This window comes from Oncorhynchus gorbuscha, linkage group LG03 (assembly GCF_021184085.1).
Source record: "Oncorhynchus gorbuscha isolate QuinsamMale2020 ecotype Even-year linkage group LG03, OgorEven_v1.0, whole genome shotgun sequence".
In the NCBI taxonomy this organism is placed as follows: domain Eukaryota; kingdom Metazoa; phylum Chordata; class Actinopteri; order Salmoniformes; family Salmonidae; genus Oncorhynchus; species Oncorhynchus gorbuscha.
Window position 1 is genome coordinate 69,705,209 of NC_060175.1, and position 26,660 is coordinate 69,731,868.

Genomic DNA, 26,660 nt, shown 5'->3' on the forward strand with positions numbered 1-26,660 from the left:
CGAAACAAACAGATTTCATTGAGAGTAAAGGTCAACCCTATTGGCCACATATGGGATCCTTTGGTTGGACAGGAACATCCGCTCTTCTCTGTAAGATGCTACTGTATGTGGGTATACATCCATGAGACTCGACTAGAGAAATAGGACATTTCTACAGGCCACAATTTCAAACAATATGAAACGGAAGTGGGATTTTTCAACCATATATAGGTTGTGTTGCATGTGAAAGAAGTGCTCCGTGTTGACATGTAAAAGTTTTGTTTGACAGAGATAAATACCATTACATTACACATGTGTAGCAGGGGGTTTCTTGTTCCATAGGGTTATTATTGCAAATGAGAATTGGTTCTCCATTAAGACACCTTGTTAGATAAGAGTTAAATCAATAAAATAAAAATATATTTGACCGATGTCTTCATTCAAAGAAACAAGACAGGTATGTGAAATCAACGTTTTAAAGCAAAGTTAGTGTGTGTATTTTACCACTTTATTTGATCTCTTTACATTTTTGTTATATTGCACTTTGCAACCCCATGATGATCTTTTCAAGGTGTTTGTTATGGTGCATCATGACAGAAAATAAAGCCCTTTCATCTGTTTTTGGGATCTCAAATCTCATTGGTGGGTTACAAGCGCCAGCAAATCTCATTGGTCGGTTGCAAGCGCCAGCAAATCTCATTGCTGGGTTACAAGCGCCAGAGACAGATACAGTTTGACTGAAGTAACATAAGTGAGGCAGGTGGACACCCGCTCAAAACTCAGGTCTTGAAGCATCTGTGACTATGCTGGTTTTCATTTATGATCTACCAGTTGTTTCACTATTCTCTTAGCCAAACAATACACGTGACATCATTGACCTATAGCATTCATTCATCAATTTCACCGGGCTGCTACTAGCTGCTGGTCTATTGAGGATATAAAGACCGACACAGGAAATGGCTGGAAGGCCCAAACATCAAGGATGATCAAGACGACTAAACACTGAATTAATTTTTACCTTAGCCCTCTTAGCTTGGAATTAGAGTTTTTGCCGATGTGACAATACTGTTACCATGTGAAATCCCCAGACAAACAAGAGAAGACTTCATTTGTACAAAAAAAAAAAAAAACATCACCAAAAGCTTCAATATCAATATAAACCTTTTGTTCAAATGTAAAAAATAAATAAAATAATTATGCCTGAAACAGGAAAAATACATTGGTCCACTTACAGTACAAGCTGTATAATATAATTATTTCCATAGTTACATTTGTGGGTCATAAATGGCAGGTTATTTTAGCATATTTTGCTATACAGTATACTGTACCTAATGTGTGATTGTTTTTTAACCAATATTACATTTGTGCTAGCCTAAGTGCCAGTGCTCTCTTGCCAACTCCTTAGGGCGTTGTCTCGCCAAACATAGTCAGGCTACATTTGTGCTCCAAAAACAGATATTGTAACAACATCCTCCATATTTACTTGATTTTGCATTTGAGAGTTTGTGTCACAGTTTAGTCTAACATCCATGTTGATTGCTCACGCCATCCCGTTTCTGTGTTCTATATTGTAACAATAGAATCTTCTCATTCAGCCTGCTCTTTGGTAAACAGAGGTTAAGTAGGTTGCTACTCAAATCACTGCAATGGACATAGTTATGTATTAGACTCCAGTGTGCCTGTCCCTTGTCCTCCTCTCTGCCCTTTTACCTCTCAGCTCAACCCAGATCTCAAAGAATCTGTTTGCCCCTGGCAGCAGAGGAATAGTCCTATTTGACAGGGTGGTGCAAGTAATTTTACCTCATGTTAGACTTAAAGTACAGCCCAAATATAGTACTACGATTTCAAGGGAATGCTGGAGGATCTCTCCAAAGTAAGGTAGTAAGGCTGTGTACACTAAGGCAGTGCTAAGAAAACTTTTGTATTATTCAAGCGTACGGTTTAACCCACTGCCCTAGCACCCCTCCAGGTGTGCCTCTGACTGCCACCAATGCAGCGAGCAGGAATTCACATGGTAAGAGCCTTTTGGCCCAATTCCTGGGCCAAATACTCCCTTGTTGTCCTTGACTTACTCTTCCATTTTCCTGCCCTTCTTCCTGGCCCTCTTACAAGGTATGTAGTCAGGGTCTGCAATGTCTGCAGTGATACTGAATCTGGTCCCAGATCACGCTCTTTCTCTCCCTCAGTCGTTGCCCTCCTCCTCGTCTGCCTGACCGGCTTTGCCCAGGCGCTGGAAGCAGTGGACCATAGAGGCCAGAAAGAAACTGGCTATGATGGCTACCACAGAGACGGAGATCCCCGAGAAGATGACTATGAGGATATCCGTGAGGGAGAGGTAGCCCCGGCACTCCCGGAAACTGGCCTCAGAGAGCAGACTCAGAGACATAAGACTCCCGTCCATGGGGAGGGAGCACTCCAACCCTTCCATACCTGAGAGGAGAGAGAGAGAGAGAAAACAGTCTGGATCACAGTCACTCTATGGTCCAATCCCAAATAAACCCCAGCCTGTACACAGTGTAGATCTGAAATTAATTTAAATATATACAGTGTATTCTGAATGAATTCAGACCCCTTCCCTTTTTCCACATTTTATTACGTTACAGCTTTATTCTAAATTGATTAAATAAACTACACACAATACCCCATAATGACAAAGTGAAAACAGGTTTTTATAATTTTTTGAAAATGAAATACCTTGTTCACATAAGCATTCAGACCATTTGCTAGGACACTCGAAATTGAGCTCAGGTGCATCCTGTTTAAATTGATCATCCTTGTGATGATTCTACAATTTGATTGGAGTAGACCTGTGGTAAATCCAATTGATAGGACTTGATTTGGAAAGGCACACACCTGTCTATATAAGGTCCCACAGTTGACAGTGCATGTCAGAGCAAAAACCAAGCCATGAGGTCAAAGGAATTGTCTGTAGAGCTCAGAGACAGGATTGTGTCGAGGCACAGATCTGGGGAAGGCTAACAAAAACAAATCTGCAGCATTGAAGGTCCCCAAGAACACAGTGGCCTCCGTCATTCTTAAATGGAACCACCAAGACTCTTCCTAGAGCTGGCCACCCGGCCAAACTGGGCAATCGGGGGAGAAGGGCCATGGTCAGGGATGTGACCAAGAACCCGATGGTCACTCTGACAGAGCTCCAGAGTTCCTCTGTGGAGATGGGAGAACCTTCCAGAAGGACAACCATCTCTGCAGCACTCCACCAATCAGGCCTTTATGGTAGAGTGGCCAGACGGAAGCCACTCCTCAGTAAAAGGCACATGAAAGCCCACTCGGAGTTTGCCAAAAGGCACCTAAAGGACTCTCAAACCATGAAGAGACTGGTCAGCATCGAGAGAAAGATGAACAGAGCAATGTACAGAGAGATCCTTGATGAAAACCTGCTCAAGAGCGCTCAGGACCTCAGACTGGGGCGAAGGTTCACCTTTCAACAGGACAATGACCCTAAGCGCACAGCCAAGACATCGCAGGAGTGGCTTCGGGACAAGTCTCTGAATGTCCTTGAGTGGCCCAGCAAGAGCCCAGACCTGATTGAACATCTCTGGAGAGACCTGAAAATAGCTGTGCAGCGACGCTCCCCATCCAACCTGACAGAGCTTGAGAGGATCTGCAAAGACAAATAGGAGAAACTCCCCAAATACAGGTGTACCAAGCTTGTAGCGTCATACCCAATAAGACTCGAGGCTGTAATCGCTGACAAATGTGCTTCAACAAAGTATTTGGGAGAGAGTCAGAATAGTTATGTAAATGTCATATTTCATTTTTTATGTTTAATACTTTCACAAACATTTCTAACCTGTTTTTGCTTTGTCATTATGGGGTATTGTGTGTAGATTAATGAGGGGAAACAACTATTGAATCCATTTTAGAATAAGGCTGTAATGTAACAAAATGTGGAAAAAGTAAAGGGGTCTGAATACTCTCTGAATGGACTGTATGTCATGTTTTGTCATATATTGTCATGTCTTGTCCCTGTGCTTTCTCTTCTATTCGTTTCCCCCTGCTGGTCTTATTAGGTTTCTATCCCTCTCTCTCTATCCCTCTCTCTCTATCGTTTCGTTCCTGCTCCCAGCTGTTCCTCATTCTCCTAACTACCTCGTTTACTCTTTCACACCTGTCCCCTATTTTGCCCTCTGATTAAGTCCCTATTTCTCTCTCTGTTTCTGCTTCTGTCCTTGTCGGATCCTTGTTTGATGTTTGCTGTTCGCTGTGTACTTGTTCCGTCCTGTCGTGTTTTTGCCTTCATCAGATGCTGCGTGTGAGCAGGTGTCTCTGTCAGCTACGGCCTGCGCCTACCCGAAGCGACCTGCAGTCTGTGGCTGCTTCTCCTGTTATTCCCCTCTACAGACTAGAGGATTTCTGTTATTCCCCGTTTGGACATTTCCTGTTAAGGATTCAGGATTTGTTATTTTCTGTTTGGACTTGAATAAACTCTGTTTCTGTTAAGTCGCTTTTGGGTCCCCACTCACCTGCATAACAGAAGGATCCGACCAAGAATGGACCCAGCGACTACGGATTCTCTCTACTCTGCTGTCGAGTTCCAGGGAGCGATGCTAGGCAGACACGAACAGGAATTGTCTGCTGCTCGACATGCCGTTGAGACCCTGGCCGCCCAAGTCTCCGGCCTCTCGGAGGAGATTCACAATCTCCGCCTCGATCCACCGGTTACCTCCTGGGCTTCCGGGTCTCCGGAGCCCAGAATTAATAACCCACCGTGTTACTCTGGGGAGCCCACTGAATGTCGCTCGTTCCTTACCCAGTGTGATATAGTGTTCTCTCTCCAGCCCCACACGTACTCCAGGGGTATTGCTCGTATCGCCTACGTCATATCTCTCCTTACTGGACGGGCTCGGGAGTGGGGCACGGCTATCTGGGAGGCAAGGGCTGAGTGTACTAACCAGTATCAGAACTGTAAGGAGGAGACGATACGGGTTTTTGATCGTTCTGTTTTTGGGAAAGAAGCTTCCTGGTCCCTGTCTTCCCTATGTCAAGGTAATCGATCCATAACGGATTACTCTATAGAGTTTCGCACTCTTGCTGCCTCCAGTAACTGGAACGAGCAGGCGTTGCTCGCTCGGTTTCTGGAGGGACTCCACGCTAAGGTTAAGGATGAGATTCTCTCCCGGGAGGTTCCATCCAGCGTGGATTCTTTGATTGAACTCGCTATTCGCATTGAACGACGGGTAGATCTTCGTCACCGAGCTCATGGAAGAGAGCTCGCGTTAACTGTGTCCCCCCTCTCCCCGACACTACCATCTTCCCCCACTGGCTCAGGTGTTGAGCCCATGCAGCTGGGGGGTATTCGCATCTCGACTAAGGAGAGGGAACGGAGAATCACCAACCGCCTCTGTCTCTATTGCGGTTCCGCTGGTCATTTTGTCATTTCATGTCCAGTTAAAGGCCAGAGCTCATCAGTAAGCGGAGGGCTACTGGTAAGCGCTACTACTCAGTCCTCTCCGTCAAGTTCCTGTACTACCTTGTCGGTCCATCTACGCTGGACCGGTTCGGCAGCTTCCTGCAGTGCATTAATAGACTCTGGGGCGGAGGGCTGTTTTATGGACGAAGCATGGGCTCGGGAACATGACATTCCTCTCAGACAGTTAGGGGAGCCCACGGCCATGTTCGCCTTGGATGGTAGTCCTCTCCCCAGTATATTATGTGAAACACTACCTTTAACACTCACAGTATCTGGTAACCATAGTGAGACCATTTCTTTTTTGATTTTTCGTTCACCTTTTACACCTGTTGTTTTGGGTCATCCCTGGCTAGTGTGTCATAATCCTTCTATTAATTGGTCTAGTAATTCTATCCTATCCTGGAACGTTTCTTGTCATGTGAAATGTTTAATGTCTGCTATCCCTCCTGTTTCTTCTGTCCCCTCTTCACAGGAGGAACCTGGTAATTTGACAGGAGTGCCGGAGGAATATCATGATCTGCGCACGGTCTTCAGTCGGTCCAGAGCCACCTCCCTTCCTCCTCACCGGTCGTATGATTGTTGTACTGATCTCCTCAAGAAGCGTTTAACATCCGCTCCTATCCTTGTTACACCTGACGTCACTAAACAGTTCATTGTCGAGGTAGACGCGTCAGAGGTGGGCGTGGGAGCCATTCTGTCCCAGCGCTCCCATACTGACGATAAGGTCCACCCTTGCGCGTATTTTTCTCATCGCCTGTCGCCGTCGGAACGTAACTATGATGTGGCTAACCGCGAACTGCTCGCCATCCGTTTAGCCCTAGGCGAATGGCGACAGTGGTTGGAGGGGGCGACCGTTCCTTTTGTCGTTTGGACTGACCATAAGAACCTTGAGTACATCCGTTCTGCCAAACGACTTAATGCGCGTCAGGCTCGTTGGGCGCTGTATTTCGCTCATTTCGAGTTCGTGATTTCTTATCGTCCGGGCACTAAGAACACCAAGCCTGAAGCTTTATCCCGTCTCTTCAGTTCTTCTGTAGCCTCTACCGACCCCGAGGGGATTCTCCCTGAAGGGCGTGTTGTCGGGTTGACTGTCTGGGGGATTGAGAGACAGGTAAAGCAAGCACTCACTCACACTCCGTCGCCGCACGCTTGTCCTAGTAACCTTCTTTTCGTTCCCGTTTCTACTCGTCTGGCCGTTCTTCAGTGGGCTCACTCTGCCCAGTTAGCTGGCCACCCCGGCGTTCGGGGTACGCTTGCTTCTATTCACCAGCGTTTTTGGTGGCCTACTCAGGAGCGTGACACGCGCCGTTTCGTGGCTGCTTGTTCGGACTGCGCGCAGACTAAGTCCGGTAACTCTCTTCCTGCTTCTTCTCCTGCCCTTGCTGTGTCTCAGTCTGTCCCCAGCCACCGCATCTCTCCTGGTCCTGTTCCTGCACTTGCTGTGTCTCAGTCTGTCCACAGCCACCGCCTCTCTCCTGTTCCTGGTCTTAGCCTTGCTGTGTCTCAGTCTGTCCCTAGTTGTTACTCTCCTGGCCTGTTTGGTCCTGATTGCTCTAACTCTTACAGTTCTCTACCCGTGTCTCATTTTTCTAATAGTAATTGCACTAGATTCCCTCTTCATCGTTTCCCGTTACGGTCCTGAGGAGAGGAGTTGGGTTCTTTCTCGGGACGTGCTGGACCGTTCGTTGATCAATGATTTCCTCCGTTGCCGCCAGGGTTCCTCCTCGAGTGCGCCAGGAGGCGCTCGGTGAGTGGGGGGGTACTGTCATGTTTTGTCATATATTGTCATGTCTTGTCACTGTGCTTTCTCTTCTATTCGTTTCCCCCTGCTGGTCTTATTAGGTTTCTATCCCTCTCTCTCTATCCCTCTCTCTCTATCGTTTCGTTCCTGCTCCCAGCTGTTCCTCATTCTCCTAACTACCTCGTTTACTCTTTCACACCTGTCCCCTATTTTGCCCTCTGATTAAGCCCCTATTTCTCTCTCTGTTTCTGCTTCTGTCCTTGTCGGATCCTTGTTTGATGTTTGCTGTTCGCTGTGTACTTGTTTCGTCCTGTCGTGTTTTTGCCTTCATCAGATGCTGCGTGTGAGCAGGTGTCTCTGTCAGCTACGGCCTGCGCCTACCCGAAGCGACCTGCAGTCTGTGGCCGCTTCTCCTGTTATTCCCCTCTACAGACTAGAGGATTTCTGTTATTCCCCCGTTTGGACATTTCCTGTTAAGGATTCAGGATTTGTTATTTTCTGTTTGGACTTGAATAAACTCTGTTTCTGTTAAGTCGCTTTTGGGTCCTTACTCACCTGCATAACACTGTAACTATGGTAATAGCTTAACAGTGAAGGTAACAGCTACACTCTGCCCTGTATGTTTTTAGTGGCATTTTCATCATATTGCATCTCTTAATTCCTTTCAGATCTAAATGCATGTTGGAGATGACCTCTCTCTGATGACTGAATAAAAAGCCTACACAGGTTTTTTATTGTTGTCTTGTCTGTTCAAAGTACTGTTGAATAGCATGCTGACCATACAATTTGGAATGGCATGCATTGACCGTGGTTGAAATCCACCAAGAATGGCTAGTCTGTGATATCCTCCTACTGTAACAGTGTAAGTGAGGACACTGCGAGACCAGCTGGGTGCCATTGTTTTGCCTTACAGGAGCTATAGCCTAGTACGCCTACACGCCTACAGTAGTAGCTACTATATTGTGTGTGTGTTCGTATCTCGTCATTTTCCACACCCATCGAATCCCATCACGTCCCAAAACCCCATTAATTTGATGTTTGTGTTTAGTTTTCCCTCTTATAATAGTATAAACTATCAAGTTGTCATGTTTTGTCATTTATTATCTTGTCTTGTCCCTGTGCTTCCCATTCTATTCGTTTCCCTCTGCTGGTCTTATTAGGTTCTTTCCCTCTTTCTATCCCTCTCTCTCCCCCTCCCTCTCTCACTCTCTCGCTCTCTCTTCTCTCTATCGTTCCGTTCCTGCTCCCAGCTGTTCCTATTCCCCTAATCATCATTTAGTCTTCCCACACCTGTTCCCGATCCTTTTCCCTGATTAGAGTCCCTATTTCACTCCTTGTTTCCCGTACCTGCCCTGTCGGATCCTCATTTATAATTCACCGTGCTGTGTCAATGTTTTGCCCTGTCGTGTCGTGTTTCCCTCAGATGCTGCGTGGTGAGCAGGTGTCTGAGTCTGCTAGGTTCAAGTGCCTTCCCGAGGCAACCTGCATTTCTCGATCAAGTCTCCAGTCTGTTCTTGTCTTTACGTGTAGTATTATGCTTTTTGTTTTGTAAAGTTTATTCTGGATTAAATACTCTGTTTTCGCCAAGTCGCTTTTGGGTCCTCATTCACCTGCATGACAGAAGGATCCGACCGAGGAATGGACCCAGCGACTACAGACGCTCGTAACACTGCCGTCGAGATCCAAGGAGCCATGCTCGGCAGACACGAGCAGGAATTGTCTGCTGCTCGCCATGCCGTGGAGAACCTGGCCGCTCAGGTTTCCGACCTCTCTGGACAGTTCCAGAGTCTTCGTCTCGTGCCACCTGTTACTTCCTGGCCTGCCGAGCCTCCAGAACCTAGGGTTAACAACCCACCTTGCTACTCCGGGCAGCCCACTGAGTGCCGCTCCTTTCTCACCCAGTGTGAGATTGTGTTCTCTCTCCAACCCAACACATACTCTAGAGAGAGAGCTCGGGTTGCTTACGTCATTTCACTCCTTACTGGCCGGGCCCGAGAGTGGGGCACAGCTATCTGGGAGGCAAGGGCTGATTGTTCTAACAATTACCAGAACTTTAAAGAGGAGATGATTCGGGTTTTTGACCGTTCAGTTTTTGGTGGGGAGGCTTCTAGGGTCCTGGCTTCCCTATGCCAAGGTGATCGATCCATAACGGATTACTCTATAGAGTTTCGTACTCTTGCTGCCTCTAGTGACTGGAACGAGCCGGCGCTGCTCGCTCGTTTTCTGGAGGGACTCCACACAGTGGTCAAAGATGAGATTCTCTCTCGGGAGGTTCCTTCCTGTGTGGACTCTTTGATTGCTCTCGCCATCCGCATAGAACGACGGGTAGATCTTCGTCACCAGGCTCGTGGAAGAGAGCTCGCATCAACGGTGTTTCCCTGCTCCGCATCGCAACCATCTCCCTCCTCTGGCTCTGAGACTGAGCCCATGCAGCTGGGAGGGATTCGCATCTCGACTAAGGAGAGGGAACGGAGGATCACCAACCGCCTGTGCCTCTATTGCGGATTTGATGGACATTTTGTTAATTCATGTCCAGTAAGAGGCCAGAGCCCATCAGTAAGCGGAGGGCTACTGGTGAGCGCTACTACTCAGGTCTCTTCATCTAGATCTTGTACTACTATGTCGGTCCATCTACGCTGGACCGGTTCGGGTGCTACATGCAGTGCCTTGATTGACTCTGGGGCTGAGGGTTGTTTCATGGACGAAGCATGGGTTCGGAAACATAACATTCCTTTCAGACAGTTAGACAAGCCTACGCCCATGTTTGCCTTAGATGGTAGTCATCTTCCCAGTATCAAATTTGAGACACTACCTTTAACTCTCACAGTATCTGGTAACCACAGTGAGACTATTTCTTTTTGATTTTTCATTCACCTTTCACACCTGTTGTTTTGGGTCATCCCTGGCTAGTATGTCATAATCCTTCTATTAATTGGTCTTGTAATTCTATCCTATCCTGGAACGTATCTTGTCATGTGAAGTGCTTAATGTCTGCCATCCCTCCCATTTCTTCTGTCCCCACTTCTCAGGAGGAACCTGGCGATTTGACAGGAGTGCCGGAGGAATATCATGATCTGCGCACGGTCTTCAGTCGGTCCCGAGCCAACTCCCTTCCTCCTCACCGGTCGTATGATTGTAGTATTGATCTCCTTCCGGGGACCACTCCTCCTCGGGGTAGACTATACTCTCTGTCGGCTCCCGAACGTAAGGCTCTCGAGGATTATTTATCTGTGTCTCTTGACGCCGGTACCATAGTGCCTTCTTCCTCTCCGGCCGGGGCGGGGTTCTTTTTGTTAAGAAGAAGGACGGTACTCTGCGCCCCTGCGTGGATTATCGAGGGCTGAATGACATAACGGTTAAGAATCGTTATCCGCTTCCCCTTATGTCATCAGCCTTCGAGATTCTGCAGGGAGCCAGGTGCTTTACTAAGTTGGACCTTCGTAACGCTTACCATCTCGTGCGCATCAGAGAGGGGGACGAGTGGAAAACGGCGTTTAACACTCCGTTAGGGCATTTTGAGTACCGGGTTCTGCCGTTTGGTCTCGCCAATGCGCCAGCTGTTTTTCAGGCATTAGTTAATGATGTTCTGAGAGACATGCTGAACATCTTTGTTTTTGTCTATCTTGACGATATCCTGATTTTTTCACCGTCACTCGAGATTCATGTTCAGCACGTTCGACGTGTTCTACAGCGCCTTTTAGAGAATTGTCTCTACGTAAAGGCTGAGAAGTGTTATTTTCATGTCTCCTCTGTTACTTTTCTCGGTTCCGTTATTTCCGCTGAAGGCATTCAGATGGATTCCGCTAAGGTCCAAGCTGTCAGTGATTGGCCCGTTCCAAGGTCACGTGTCGAGTTGCAGCGCTTTTTAGGTTTCGCTAATTTCTATCGGCGTTTCATTCGTAATTTCGGTCAAGTTGCTGCCCCTCTCACAGCTCTTACTTCTGTCAAGACGTGTTTTAAGTGGTCCGGTTCCGCCCAGGGAGCTTTTGATCTTCTAAAAGAACGTTTTACGTCCGCTCCTATCCTCGTTACTCCTGACGTCACTAGACAATTCATTGTCGAGGTTGACGCTTCAGAGGTAGGCGTGGGAGCCATTCTATCCCAGCGCTTCCAGTCTGACGATAAGGTTCATCCTTGCGCTTATTTTTCTCATCGCCTGTCGCCATCTGAGCGCAACTATGATGTGGGTAACCGTGAACTGCTCGCCATCCGCTTAGCTCTAGGCGAATGGCGACAGTGGTTGGAGGGGGCGACCGTTCCTTTTGTCGTTTGGACAGACCATAAGAACCTTGAGTACATCCGTTCTGCCAAACGACTTAATGCCCGTCAAGCTCGTTGGGCGTTGTTTTTCGCTCATTTCGAGTTTGTGATTTCTTACCGTCCGGGTAGCAAGAACACCAAGCCTGATGCCTTATCCCGTCTGTTTAGTTCTTCTGTGGCTTCTACTGATCCCGAGGGGATTCTTCCTTATGGGCGTGTTGTCGGGTTGACAGTCTGGGGAATTGAAAGACAGGTTAAGCAAGCACTCACGCACACTGCGTCGCCGCGCGCTTGTCCTAGTAACCTCCTTTTCGTTCCTGTTTCCACTCGTCTGGCTGTTCTTCAGTGGGCTCACTCTGCCAAGTTAGCTGGTCATCCCGGTGTTCGAGGCACTCTTGCGTCTATTCGCCAGCGATTTTGGTGGCCGACTCAGGAGCGTGACACGCGCCGTTTCGTGGCTGCTTGTTCGGACTGCGCGCAGACTAAGTCGGGTAACTCTCCTCCTGCCGGTCGTCTCAGACCGCTCCCCATTCCTTCTCGACCATGGTCTCACATCGCCCTAGACTTCATTACCGGTCTGCCTTTGTCTGCGGGGAAGACTGTGATTCTTACGGTTGTCGATAGGTTCTCTAAGGCGGCACATTTCATTCCCCTCGCTAAACTTCCTTCCGCTAAGGAGACGGCACAAATCATTATCGAGAATGTGTTCAGAATTCATGGCCTCCCGTTAGACGCCGTTTCAGACAGAGGCCCGCAATTCACGTCACAGTTTTGGAGGGAGTTCTGTCGTTTGATTGGTGCGTCCGTCAGTCTCTCTTCCGGGTTTCATCCCCAGTCTAACGGTCAAGCAGAGAGGGCCAATCAGACGATTGGTCGCATACTACGCAGCCTTTCTTTCAGAAACCCTGCGTCTTGGGCAGAACAGCTCCCCTGGGCAGAATACGCTCACAATTCGCTTCCTTCGTCTGCTACCGGGTTATCTCCGTTTCAGAGTAGTCTGGGTTACCAGCCTCCTCTATTCTCTTCCCAGCTTGCCGAGTCCAGCGTTCCCTCCGCTCAAGCGTTTGTCCAACGTTGTGAGCGCACCTGGAGGAGGGTGAGGTCTGCACTTTGCCGCTACAGGGCACAGACTGTGAGAGCCGCCAATAAACGCAGGATTAAGAGTCCTAGGTATTGTTGCGGCCAGAGAGTGTGGCTTTCCACTCGCAACCTTCCTCTTACGACAGCTTCTCGTAAGTTGACTCCGCGGTTCATTGGTCCGTTCCGTGTCTCCCAGGTCGTCAATCCTGTCGCTGTGCGACTGCTTCTTCCGCGACATCTTCGTCGCGTCCATCCTGTCTTCCTTGTCTCCTGTGTTAAGCCCTTTCTTCGCACCCCCGTTCGTCTTCCCTCCCCCCTCCCGTCCTTGTCGAGAGCGCACCTATTTACAAGGTACATAAGATCATGGACATGCGTTCTCGGGGACGGGGTCACCAATACTTAGTGGATTGGGAGGGTTACGGTCCTGAGGAGAGGAGTTGGGTTCCGTCTCGGGACGTGCTGGACCGTTCACTCATTGATGATTTCCTCCGTTGCCGCCAGGATTCCTCCCCGAGTGCGCCAGGAGGCGCTCGGTGAGTGGGGGGGGTACTGTCATGTTTTGTCATTTATTATCTTGTCTTGTCCCTGTGCTTCCCATTCTATTCGTTTCCCTCTGCTGGTCTTATTAGGTTCTTTCCCTCTTTCTATCCCTCTCTCTCCCCCTCCCTCTCTCACTCTCTCGCTCTCTCTTCTCTCTATCGTTCCGTTCCTGCTCCCAGCTGTTCCTATTCCCCTAATCATCATTTAGTCTTCCCACACCTGTTCCCGATCCTTTTCCCTGATTAGAGTCCCTATTTCACTCCTTGTTTCCCGTACCTGCCCTGTCGGATCCTCATTTATAATTCACCGTGCTGTGTCAATGTTTTGCCCTGTCGTGTCGTGTTTCCCTCAGATGCTGCGTGGTGAGCAGGTGTCTGAGTCTGCTAGGTTCAAGTGCCTTCCCGAGGCAACCTGCATTTCTCGATCAAGTCTCCAGTCTGTTCTTGTCTTTACGTGTAGTATTATGCTTTTTGTTTTGTAAAGTTTATTCTGGATTAAATACTCTGTTTTCGCCAAGTCGCTTTTGGGTCCTCATTCACCTGCATGACACAAGTGTTGGATTTACTCACTGCAACAGAGAACCACATTGCCATAAATCAACACTTAACACTCCACAGGAATTCATGATTTTCTTTTAATAGCCATATAAATACATGTGCTTCGTGCCAGGCTGCGTTCCCTGTGTCGTCGTTTGGTGTGATTTAAAGAGCTTCACTGAACACCTGTCACAGACACACGTGACTCCTGTTACATAATTCCCCATATAAGGTTTTTCCTTAGGATTTTCTCCAACTTTTCTTTATTCACCTCTCCAAGGCAAATATTTGTTTGTGAAATGTCCATGTTTGCAATCAGATCTATCTGCTTTGGTTTATACAGAAGGAAGATAGCAATCTGCTCCAACCAGTGTATTACTAGCAGACACCAGATCAACCCCCTGGGTAATAATAGAACAGAGACAGATTTATTGAAAATGAAATACATAAATATCTCATTTACATAAGTATTCACACCCCTGAGTCAATATATGTTAAAATCATCTTTGGCAGAGATTACAGCTGTGAGTCTTTCTTGGAAAATTTCTACGAGCTTTGAACTCCCTAGACCTCAATCCTATAGGAAATTTGTGGGCAGAAAAAGTGTGTGCGAGCAAGGAGGCCTACAAACCTGAGTCAGTTACACCAGCTCTGTCAGTAGGAATGGGTCAAAATTCACCCAACTTATTGTGGGAAGCTTGTGGAAGTCTACCTGAAACGTTTGACCTAAGTTAAACAATTTAAAGGCAATTCTACCAAATACTAATTGAGTGTATGGAAATATCTGACCCACTGGGAATGTGGTGAAATAAATCAATGCTGAAATAAATCAGTCTCTATACTATTATTCTGACATTTCACATTCTTGAAATAAAGTGGTAATCCTAACTGAGCTAAAACAGGGAATGTTTACTAGGATTAAATGTCAGGAATTGTGAAAAACTGAGTTTAAATGTATTTGGCTGAGGTGTATGTAAACTTCTGACATCACCATGCTCAAAGGGATATTCAATATCTGCTGTTTTATTTTAACTCCTCTACCTACAGGTGCCCTTCTTTGCGAGGCAAACAACATGGCACCACGATTTTAGGCCTAATAACCAACAATGATGAGTCCTTCTCTAGGGAGGAGGCAAGCGAAATGGTATTGGCAGAGATTACAGCTGTGAGTCTTTCTGGGAAAATTTCTACGAGCTTTGCACTGTACAATATTTGCACATTATTCTTTTTAAAATTATTCATGCTCTGTCAAGTTGGCTGTTGATCATTGCTAGACAACCATTTTCAAGTCTTGCCATAGGTTTTCAAGCCGATTTATTAAGTCAAAACTGTAACTAATCCACTCAGGGAAATTCTATGTCATCTTGGTAAGCAACTCCAGTTTCCTATGGTTAGCTATATTTTCAGTTGATTTTTGTCCTAAAAAGAACTCCCTAGTCCTTGCCGATGACAAGCATACCCATAACATGATGAAGCCACTACCATGCTTGAAAATATGAAGAGTTGCCTCAAACATAATGATTTTATTCAGGACATGAAGTTAATTTCTTTGACACATTTTTTGCTGTTTTATTTTAGTGCCTTATTGCAAACATGATGCATGTTTTGGAATATTTGTGTTCTGTACAGGTTCTTGTGTTCTTCTTTTCACTCTGTCATTTAGGTTAGTATTGTGGAGTAACTACAATTGTCCATCCTCAGTTTTCTCCAATCACAGACATTAAACACTGTAACCGTTTTAAAGTCATAATTGGCCTCGGTGAAATCCCTAAGCGGTTTCCTTCCTCTCCAGCTACTGAGTTAGAAAGGATAACTGTATCTTTGCAGTGACTGGGTGTTTTCATACACCATCCAAAGTCTAATTAATATACAGTTGAAGTCAGACGTTTACATACACTTAGGTTGGAGTCATTAAAACTTGTTTTTCAAACCCTCCACAAATGTATTGTTAACAAACTATAGTTTTGGCAAGTCAGTTAGGACATCTACTTTGTACATGACACAAGTCATTTTTAAAACAATTGTTTACAAAGAGATTATTTCACTTATAATTAACTGTATCACAATTCCGGTGGGTCAGAAGTTTACATACACTAAGTTGACTGTGCCTTTAAACAGCTTGGAAAATTCCAGAAAATGATGTCATGGCTTCTGATAGGCTAATTGACATAATTTGAGTCAATTGGAGGTGTACCTGTTGATGTATTTCAAGGCCTACCTTCAAACGCAGTGCCTCTTTGCTTGACATCATGGGAAAATCTAAAGAAATCAGCCAAGACCTAAGAAAACAGTTGTAGACCTCCACAAGTCTGGTTCATCCTTGGGAGCAATTTCCAAACGCCTGAAGGTACCACATTCATCTGTACAAACAATAGTACACAAGTATAAACACCATGGGACCACACAGCCGTCATACCGTTCAGGGCGGAGATGTTTTCTGTCTCCTAGAGATGAATGTAGTTTGGTGCGAAAAGTGCAAATCAATCCCAGAACAACGGCAAAGGATGTTGTGAAGATGCTGGAGGAAACAGGTACAAAAGTATCTATATCCACGGTAAAATGAGTCCTATATCGACATAACCTGAAAGGCCGCTCAGCAAAGAAGAGGCCACTGCTCCAAAACCGCCATAAAAAAGCCAGACTACGGTTTGTAACTGCACATGGGGACAAAGATTGTACTTTTTTAGGGCTGAGCTTGTTGTGCTGCATGGTGAGATGAGAGGAGAGCCACGTGACTGGAATATCACAGAGCGATGAGGTCACTGAATCTTTCCGCATGTGGAAAACCCCTTCTGGTCTGACCTAAAACAGGGAATGTTTACTAGGATGTCACTCAAATGTACACACAAACTTCTGACATCACCATGCTCAAAGGGATATTCAATATCACACACCTACAGGTGCACACAAACAACATGGCACCACATTTTAGGCCTAATAACCAACAATGATGAGTCCTTCACTAGGGAGGACAAGCACAATGGTACACACACCAGGACACACACACACACCAAATCAAAAGAGTCACAACTCCTACCAGACTCCTATTATTATTGCTAAATAATGCACAATTAAACACCTTCCACCCAATCCCCCCTCCTGCAAAACACGTGCAAATATTGGACTATAAATTGTGCCATCCTATATTATACTTATGCAAAAAATATATATATATTCTACTCAGCCATTTACTGTACTATGTTTGTGTTCTTATCTTTTACTATTTCTTATTGTTGTTGTATTGTCAAGAAGGAACCAGAAAGAAAGCATTTAGTTGGATGGTGTGTGCCATGTGTATCCTGTACATATGACTAATAAAACCTTTCAATTATTGCATGATAAAAACAGAAGTGTGCAGAACAAGAAATAGACTTATATTTGCACTCTGGGGATTACATATCATACCAGAATAAAATAAAATCATACACTGTAACAGATAATAATGGAACAGTACCAAATTATCTGATCAAATTGAAATTATGAGGATAAATAGATTATACTGTGGATTATTTTACTTATAATCATAAGGGGCATCAATAGGGCTATGGTTTCCTAGTAAAATAACCCAATCTATTCCACTAATGTACTAATCAGAATTATTTAAAATTCAATCGGTATTAGCTGTTTTTGGAAAAGGTATTCAATATAAAACATTAATCTAAAATCACATATGGTGTACCTCAGTCATGATAATAAAGGCAGTTTCGGATGCTCCATTTTGGCATGCCTGTGTTTGTAGCTGCTGTGGTCAGCAGTCAGAATACATCATTATCAAGTGTGTGTGTGTGTGTGTGTGTGTGTGTGTGTGTGTGTGTGTGTGTGTGTGTGTGTGTGTGTGTGTGTGTGTGTGTGTGTGTGTGTGTGTGTGTGTGTGTGTGTGTGTGTGTGTGTGTGTGTGTGCACGTGTGTGTGTGTGTGTGCACGTGTGTGTGTGTGTGTGTGTGTGTGTGTGTGCGTGCGTGCGTGCGTGCGTGTGTGTGTGTGTGTGTGTGTGTGCGTGCGTGTGTGTGTGTGTGTGTGGTGAGTCACAGTCAGACCAGAAGGGGTTTTCCACATGCGGAAAGATTCAGTGACCTCATCGCTCTGTGATATTCCAGTCACGTGGCTCTCCTCTCATCTCACCATGCAGCACAACAAGCTCAGCCCAGACACTGGCTGTCCTGCTCTCTCTTTCTCTGTCTCTGTCTCTGGCTCTATCTGTGGAGAGGACCAGAATGCTAAATTGCAAATAGATGGAGAGATGTATGAGATGTATGGTTTCGGTGTTGGTGGTGATGAGTTTGGGGGTGGGGAAGGGTTGTGTAACATAATGCCTACATTGTCTGACGCTGCTTATAAAATCAAATTAAATCAAATTGTATGTGTCACATGCACCGAATACAACAGGTGTAGACCTTACGCCGAAATGCTTACTTATAAGCCCTTAACCAACCATGCTTTAAGAAGTTTTAAGAAAATAATAGATAAGTAAAAAATAGAAAATAAAAGTAACAAATAATGAAACGGCAGCTGTAAAATAACAATAGCGAGGCTATATACAGGGGGTACCGGTACAGAGTCAATGTGCGGGGGCACCGGTTAGTTGAGGTAATTGAGGTAATAGGTACATGTAGGTAGAGTTAAAGTGACTATGCATAGATTATAAACAGAGAGTAGCAGCAGCGTAAAATAGGGCTCTGGGTAGCCCTTTGATTAGCTGTTCAGGAGTCTTATGGCTTGGGGTTAGAATCTGTTAAGAATCCTTTTGAACCTAGACTTGGCTCTCCGGTACTGCTTGCTGTGCAGTAGCAGAGAGTCTTTGTCAATTTTTACGGCCTTCCTCTGACACCGCCTGGTAAAGTGGTCCTGGATGGCAGGAAGCTTGGCTCCAGTGATGTACTGGGCCGTATGCACTACCCTCTGTAGTACCTTGCGGTCGGAGGCCGAGTAATTGCCATACCAGGCAGTGCTGCAACCAGTCAGGATGCTCTCGAACCTTTTGACCATCTGAGGACCCATGCCAAATCTTTTCAGTCTCCTGAGGGGGAATAGGCTTTGTCGTGCCCTCTTCACAACTGTCTTAGTGTATTTGGATCATGATAGTTTGTTGGTGATGTGGACACCAAGTAACATGAAGCTCTCACCCTGCTCCACTGCAACCCTATCGATGAGAATGGGGGCTTGCACGGTCCTACTTTTCCTGTAGTCCACAATCATCTCCTTTGTCTTGATCACGTTGAGGGAGAGGTTGTTGTCCTGGCACCACATGGCCAAGTCTCTGACCTCCTCCCTATAGGCTGTCTCATCGTTGTTGGTGATCAGGCCTACCACTGTTGTGTCATCGGCAAACTTGATGATGGTGTTGGAGTCATGCCTGGCCATGCAGTCATGAGTGAACAGTGAGTACAGGAGGGGACAGGGCATGCATCCTGTTGGTGCGGTATGCAAATTGGTGTGGGTCAAGGGTTTCTGGGATATTGGTGTTGATGTGAGCCATGACCAACCGTTCAATGCACTTCATCTCTACATGCTCTTGGGCACAGGGACTATGGTGGTCTGCTTGAAACATGTTGGAATTACAGACTCAGTTTGAGGTTGAAAATGTCAGTGAGGTGTGCCAGTTGATCAGCACATGCCCGGAGCACACATCCTGGTAATCCGTCTGGCCCCGCAGCCTTGTGTATGTTGAGCTGTTTAAAGGTCTTACTCACATCGGCTCAAAGGTCTTACTCACAGGTCTCAAAGGTCTTACTCACAACAATGCAATTATCACAACACATACAGTGCCTTTGGAAAGTAGTCAGACCACTTGATTTTTTTCAATATTTGTTACCTTACAACCTTATTCTCAAATTGATTAAATAAATAAAATCTTCAGCGATCTACACACAATAGCTCACAATGACAAAGCAAAAACAAGTTTTTAAAACAGATCTGAGAAAGGGTACCAAAACATGTCTGCGGCATTGAAGTTCCCAAAGAACACAGTGGCCTCTATCATTCTTAAATGGAAGACGTTTGTAACCATAAAGACTCTTCCTAGAGCTGTCCACCCGACCAAACTGGACAATCGGGTGGGAAGGGCCTTGGTCAGGGAGGTAAGCAAGAGCTCCAGAGTTCCACTGTGGAGGTGGGAGAACCTTCAAGAAGGACAACCATCTGCACAGTGCCAAGACAACGCAGGAGTGGCTTCGGAACAAGTCTCGGAATGTCCTTGAGTGGCCCAGCCAGAGCCCGGACCTGATTGAAACATCTCTGGAGAGACCTGAAAATAGCTGTGCTGCAACGCTCCCCATCCAACCTGGCAGAGCTTGAGAGGATCTGTATAGAAGAATGGGAGAAACTACAGAAATACAGGTGTAGCACTGTCACAACGTTGTGAGCGTACATTTTACTTTATTATAAATGTCGCCAACAAAACAAGAAACAACAAAAACTAACGTGAAGCTTACTAGGGCTGTACAGGCCACTAACAAAGACAACTACCCACAATCAGAGACAACGATAGACAGCTGCCTCTGTTTGGGAACCACACTCGGCCAACCACACAGAAATACAAAACATAGAATGCCCACCCCACATCACATCACATCCTGACCTAACCAAATAGAGTAATAAAACGGCTCTCTAAGGTCAGGGCGTGACAGGCACGCTTGAAGCATCATACCCAAGAAGACTCGATGCTGTAATCGCTGCCAAAGGTGCTTCAACAAAGTACTGAATAAAGGGTCTGAATACTTCTGTAAAATATTTGTCAATGTGGGGTATTGTGTGTAGATTGATGAGGGGGGGAAACAATTTAATCGATTTTAGAATAAGGCTGTAACATAACAAAATGTGGAAAAAGTCAAGGGGCCTGAATACTTTTCCGAAGGCACTGTAGATTGTAATATGGCTATTTTGGGGGGTGAGGGGGGGGGGGGGGGGCTTGGCTTCCCTGCTGATTTTACCCACGCACCGTGTGTCACTCGCAGAGCGATGGAGTATCTTTTACAGTGTTGGAACATTAGACTAGATAATGTCAGTGTCAATGGCATGCTGTCATCAGTATCAAATGAAGTGTAGTTGTGAATAATAGATGCTGATTGTTCATCCTTGACCTATGCTGTAGTGTGATTACACACATTCACCTACAGGCACCGTTCGTGATATATCCCCAGTGAATGCGTCTTAAACGGGCAATCTGAGGCTCAAACATTAACAGAGTGGTTATCTTCTTCAAGAATCAATGGGTATATTAATTTACAAGAAAGAAAAAAACGTATCTGCCAATTGCAGTTGCCCCTTTATCTGAGCTTTGTTGCATCTTGTTGATACAGTACCTGGGAGTACACTAGGCTTCAATGTGTCTATTCACGTTCTCAGATGCCTAACAGATCAAGACGATCTCAATCAGGATCTGACAGAGCAATGTCCCTGACAGCAAAGTGGGGAAAAGAAAGTTGTTACTGTTTGGGTCAGTGAAATTACGGTGTCCAATGAAATTACAGTGTCCAAGAGAAAATTACGTTTTTGACTTATCCCACAAACCCAGTGACTGGGCTTGATTGAATGGCTCTGTGGAAGTGTCCAGTTCAGCAAGTGGTCCATTATTCCGTGCCCTTCATTCTCCAGTTTGTTCACGGCTGTAGTTCACACAAGAACATTGATTGTGATTTGCCTCAGAGAGTCAGGAATTGAGTAATCAGTGAGGAAAGGTCTCGTTTAGCCTAATCCATCAGAGCTCCATTTCTTCCTGGTGTATAAACTCCGGTCCATGTTTCTAGTCTGCCCCCTTGTCAGAATGATGAAAAGATGATTATGGCATTCAACGAGTTTCTCCTAAAGGCAATGGGAAGGAGTAAGTCTGCCTGTGTGTCAAATACACTGTACAACCCACATGTCCTTTAGGTCAACATACAGTAGAGGCCAGAGCCTACAGTTGCTAAGGCCTATAAAAGAGCATGTAGGAAGCACCATAGTGTTGGTGTGTATATGTGTCTGTGCTCACTGAAAACTAGGTGTTAATGTGCCCCCAAATCATTTTGTTACTATAACCTGGAGCCCAGGGCACAGCTTTTGAAGTGAAATCCACTGTGAAGATTGCCAATGTGCCAATTTGATCAATTGATATGATCCATGGAACACCCTGTTGCTTTGATTAGCGTACTGTAATAACATAGGCTGTGTCCCAAATGGCACCCTATTCCTAATGAACCCTGGTCAAAAGTAGTACGCTATAAAGGGGAAAGGGATGTACCCACATAGCTTACTTCAATACAGGCCCTAATTCCAGCTGACATTGGTGTACCTCATTTGTATGGCCCTGAATAAAGATGTAAGAGGGTGAAGTAGCACTAGCCTAACTCTCTTGGGAAGCAGTTAATATGTAAATATGGAGTTGGACTTCCACTCACAGAGCGTTTGCTCAGGTCAGAGTTCACCATAGCACTGGATCTCCGGAGAATGAGAGTGAGCATATACTGCGTGGCAATAACCTGTCAGCACTGCAAACAAGGAAGATTTATATAGACAATACCCTCATTGTCTATATATATGGCAACACTACAGAGTGTGGATCAGAAGCTATATATATCTTCTCCTTTCCCCCTTCTGATGACCAGGTGGCGAATCGCATCTCTGCATGTCTGGCAGACATATCAGTGTGGATGACGGATCACCACCTCAAGCTGAACTTCGGCAAGACGGAGCTGCTCTTCCTCCCGGGGAAGGACTGCCCGTTCCATGATCTCGCCATCACGGTTGACAACTCCATTGTGTCCTCCTCCCAGAGTGCTAAGAACCTTGGCGTGATCCTGGACAACACCCTGTCGTTCTCAACTAACATCAAGGCGGTGGCCCGTTCCTGTAGGTTCATGCTCTACAACATCCGCAGAGTACGACCCTGCCTCACACAGGAAGCGGCGCAGGTCCTAATCCAGGCACTTGTCATCTCCCGTCTGGATTACTGCAACTCGCTGTTGGCTGGGCTCCCTGCCTGTGCCATTAAACCCCTACAACTCATCCAGAACGCCGCAGCCCGTCTAGTGTTCAACCTTCCCAAGTTCTCTCACGTCACCCCGCTCCTCCGCTCTCTCCACTGGCTTCCAGTTGAAGCTCGCATCCGCTACAAGACCATGGTGCTTGCCTACGGAGCTGTGAGGGGAACGGCACCTCAGTACCTCCAGGCTGTGAACAGGCCCTACACCCAAATAAGGGCACTACGTTCATCCACCTCTGGCCTGCTCGCCTCCCTACCACTGAGGAAGTACAGTTCCCGCTCAGCCCAGTCAAAACTGTTCGCTGCTCTGGCTCCCCAATGGTGGAACAAACTCCCTCACGACGCCAGGACAGCGGAGTCAATCACCACCTTCCAGAGACACCTGAAACCCCACCTCTTTAAGGAATACCTAGGATAGGATAAAGTAATCCTTCTCACCCCCCCCCCTTAAAATATTTTGATGCACTATTGTAAAGTGGCTGTTCCACTGGATGTCATAAGGTGAATGCACCAATTTGTAAGTCGCTCTGGATAAGAGCGTCTGCTAAATGACTTAAATGTAAATGTAAATATGTATAATGCTTATTGTCTGTAATTACATAAACAATGCGGGCATATTATGATCAATCAAGTGATTCAGATCCCATTGAATTTGATTCCCTGGCCTCATATCTTTTTCATCTTGAAGATCTTACATGCGATCTAACCACTCGATATTTTGGTGGACACACTCTTACAAAAGAAATGTGCTATCTAGAGCCTACAAGGTTTAATTGGCTGTCCCCATAGGAGAACCCTTTGAAGAACCCTGCTTGTGTGTGTGTGTGCGTGTGCATGTTCTGAAATCACAACAAGGAGACTGTTTATTGACACTATCCAGGTTTCATACTCAAACACTGCACTCTTAGAAAAAAAGTGGAAAGGGTTCTACATGGAACCCAAAATAGTTTTACCTGGAGTCAAAAGAGTTCTACATGGAACCCAAAAAGGGTTCTTACATGAGAGTAAGAATGTTTTTTTTAAGAGTGCAGTTTTTGAGTATGAAACCTGGATAGTGTCAATAAACAGTCTCCTTGTTGTGATTTTAGAACATGCACATACAAACATACACACACACAAGCAGGGTTCTTCAAAGGGTTCTCCTATGGGGACAGCCAATTAAACCTTTTAGGTTCTAGATAGCACCTTTTTGTGTAAGAGTGTGTCCACCACAATATCGAGTATAATATCTGAGAACACACTCTAATGAGGCATATGGTGAATTCATTATTCAGACACAATCTGGAATCTGTAATCTGGGACCCTCCACTCATCTTCCAGAATTATCTTTTCTCTTTCTAATACTTATCAAGATGTTTCAGAGTGATCTTGTGACAGCATTGAACTGTCCATATCTATACAGAATTATCAGTAGTATGAGCAACAAACTGCACATGAAATAAATGACGATGAGGTTGTTCGCCAATAGCTCTTTACTCGATATTAGACCATTTAAAATAAAGAGGAGGAACCATATTTGTAGACACACAGTGTAGAGATATTTCATACTAAACACTGTTATGCACGTTACGTTATCTGTCTTTCAGTGTACTGTGCAGTTTTGGATTCTAATTCTGTAGACGATTGGCTTATAGTGAGTTGTTTGAATCAAAAACAAGTGGGCTGACAAAATAGTGGTTGTATATGTCCTAGCACAGGCAAAGATGTTAACGTGCTGCTAAGCAGATTACATACCCGTTGGAAGCTTGTGGCGGTTCTCCATCAGCCACACAAAGAGTTTACCAAAGTGACAGTTGCACACCCAGGGGTTGCCCTCCAGGCGCAGCACCCGGAGTGAGGTTAAAGGCTCCAGCACCTCCACGTCCAGCCCCTGCAGGCCGTTTCTCTCCAGTTCCAGCACCCGCAGCGAGGTGAGACCCAGGAAAGCGTCCTCCTCCACTTGGCTAAGATAGGGGTTGTTTCCCAGCCGCAACTTAATCAGGCTCCTGGACTCTCCAAAGGTCTCTGACTGGATCTCTGTCAGGTTGTTGCTGCCCAGGTCCAGGAAGACCAGGCGGGACGATGTGCTGAGGGTGCCAGGCTCCAGCCCAGACAGGGAGTTGTTCCTCAGGTCCAGGTAGACCAGGTCGCTGTATAGAACCAGGAAATCCGAGGGGATCAAGGGAATCCAGTTGTCAGAGAGCAGGAGGCGCCGGACATCCAGGGGGGATGGGGCTTGGGAGGCGGGTGAGACCTTGGCCCTGGCAGTCCACGGTGTGGTGGTCTGGACACAGGCAGCTGGACGGACAGTTGTGGCCCCGAGTCAGCAAGGTGGAAGAAAGCAAGGCAAGGAAAGGCTGAAGCCAGTTAATGCATGGTAACATTGTCAAGGGGGTAAGAGGGAGAGTAGGACTTTAGGTAGGGTAGGGGAGGGGGAGGTTGGGAGGAAGGGGGCACAGGACAGGAGAGGGCACGGGGGGGTGGGTAGAGATCAAGAGGTGGGAGATTAAGGAAGGGGAGGGGGAAGCAGAAGGAGGAAAGGAGTCAATGTCCTGGCGCTGGCATCTCTCTTCCGCTTGGTGTATAATCTACAAAGGCCTGGCCATCGAGTGGCAAGAGAGATGCGGAACAGTGTTTTCCAGGAGATCATGTAGCAAGCCGTCTGTATCGAATAGCAGCCTGCTGGCTTTGAGGGAATAAGGGGAGGAGTGAGAGAGCGGGATTGAGCGAGAAAGAGGGAGGGAGGGGGTGTGGATTAACACAGAGGTAAATAGCAACTAGCGAACCAGAGACACGCTGGGGAGGGGGTGTGTGGGGGTCGAGGGAAGGAGGGCGGTAGGGTAAGCCAGGAGGGGGTGTGAACTTGCAGTCGCCCCTCAGAACGAATGAGTGACGCCATCTGTGAGTCAAAAGAAGAATATCATGTGAGTATCTTAGCATTGGAAGGCTAGACTCACTTAAAACATGGGTGTTTGTATCCAACCGTTTGCCTTTTCTTCTTGTGCTACCGTCTGTGGCTCGCTGTCCTATTGACACCACATTCCCAACTCACATGTTGCATTTCGCATTCGCTATACTCGCAATAACATCTACTAACCATGTGTATGTGACCAATACATTTCATTTGATTTGATGATGTCAAATGGCTCCTAGAATCCCTGGAGGAAAAATCATTCTGATGACTCCTGACCGTGAACTTCGGGAATCATCATCATATACGTCTCCTCCTCATCCGTCCTCTGCCTCCCTGTGCTGCACGATCCAGCCATCACAGCTCCGTTGCCATAACAACACGCTCTAAACATCCACCGTGGCGTCCAGCCGCCTGGGCAACACAGACGAATGTACTGAAAGTGTCATATTGAGGAATGCCATCACTTGACAGCTTGCCACAGCGGCATGATGCATTTGTCTCGTGCCTTCACTGAACAAGCTGAATTGGCCGTCTCATACCATACACATCCACAACAGTACCTTTAATGCACTATATCCTAGAAATAGAAATACACTATACATCCACTACAGTTTAACACATCCACTGCAAAAGCCCAGTGGTCCTCAGAAATACTTGACCTTACACTAAGCAGTATGTTCCCAATTGCAGTTACCAACAGCAGCTGATTTGCCAGCTGTTATTGTTTACATGCTATTTACCTGCACGCTACAGCAGTCAGACATGATATCCCCAGACCACAGTTAGAGAAACAGAATGCACGCGAGCATGTCCTCCGAAAGCATTTCCTGGTACATGAAACACAGACCAATGAAATTACCACCAGTTTACACGGCAGCTTTTGACCTATGGAAAAGAGCTAAACATGACAGAGATGTTGGCAAATCCTCTGAAAAGTCTCACATATCAAAATGGATACTAAGAGGGTTAAATTCCAATGAATCCCAGGAATGGACTTCAGATTCAGTAGGATTTTGTATGTGCCTCGTCCTAAAGTTTTGTTCCTTTTTTTACAGTTTATTTCATTGTTTCCTATTTAACACAAAACAACCTCATAATACACCGAACTATAGACAATTACAACCAATAAAATAAAATAAAAAAACAACAACATACTGTAACAAACAAACAAAAAATGAAAACCAAGTCCATAGGGAGATAGTTTTTCTTCTTCTAATAAGTGATACTTCATTGCCATGGTC

General features: G+C 46.0%; 1 pseudogene; it reads right to left on the minus strand.

The window, feature by feature from the left end:
- Nucleotides 1-312: 312 nt before the first annotated feature.
- LOC124021609 lies at nucleotides 313-25,179 on the minus strand (annotated as a pseudogene).
- Nucleotides 25,180-26,660: the final 1,481 nt, after the last annotated feature.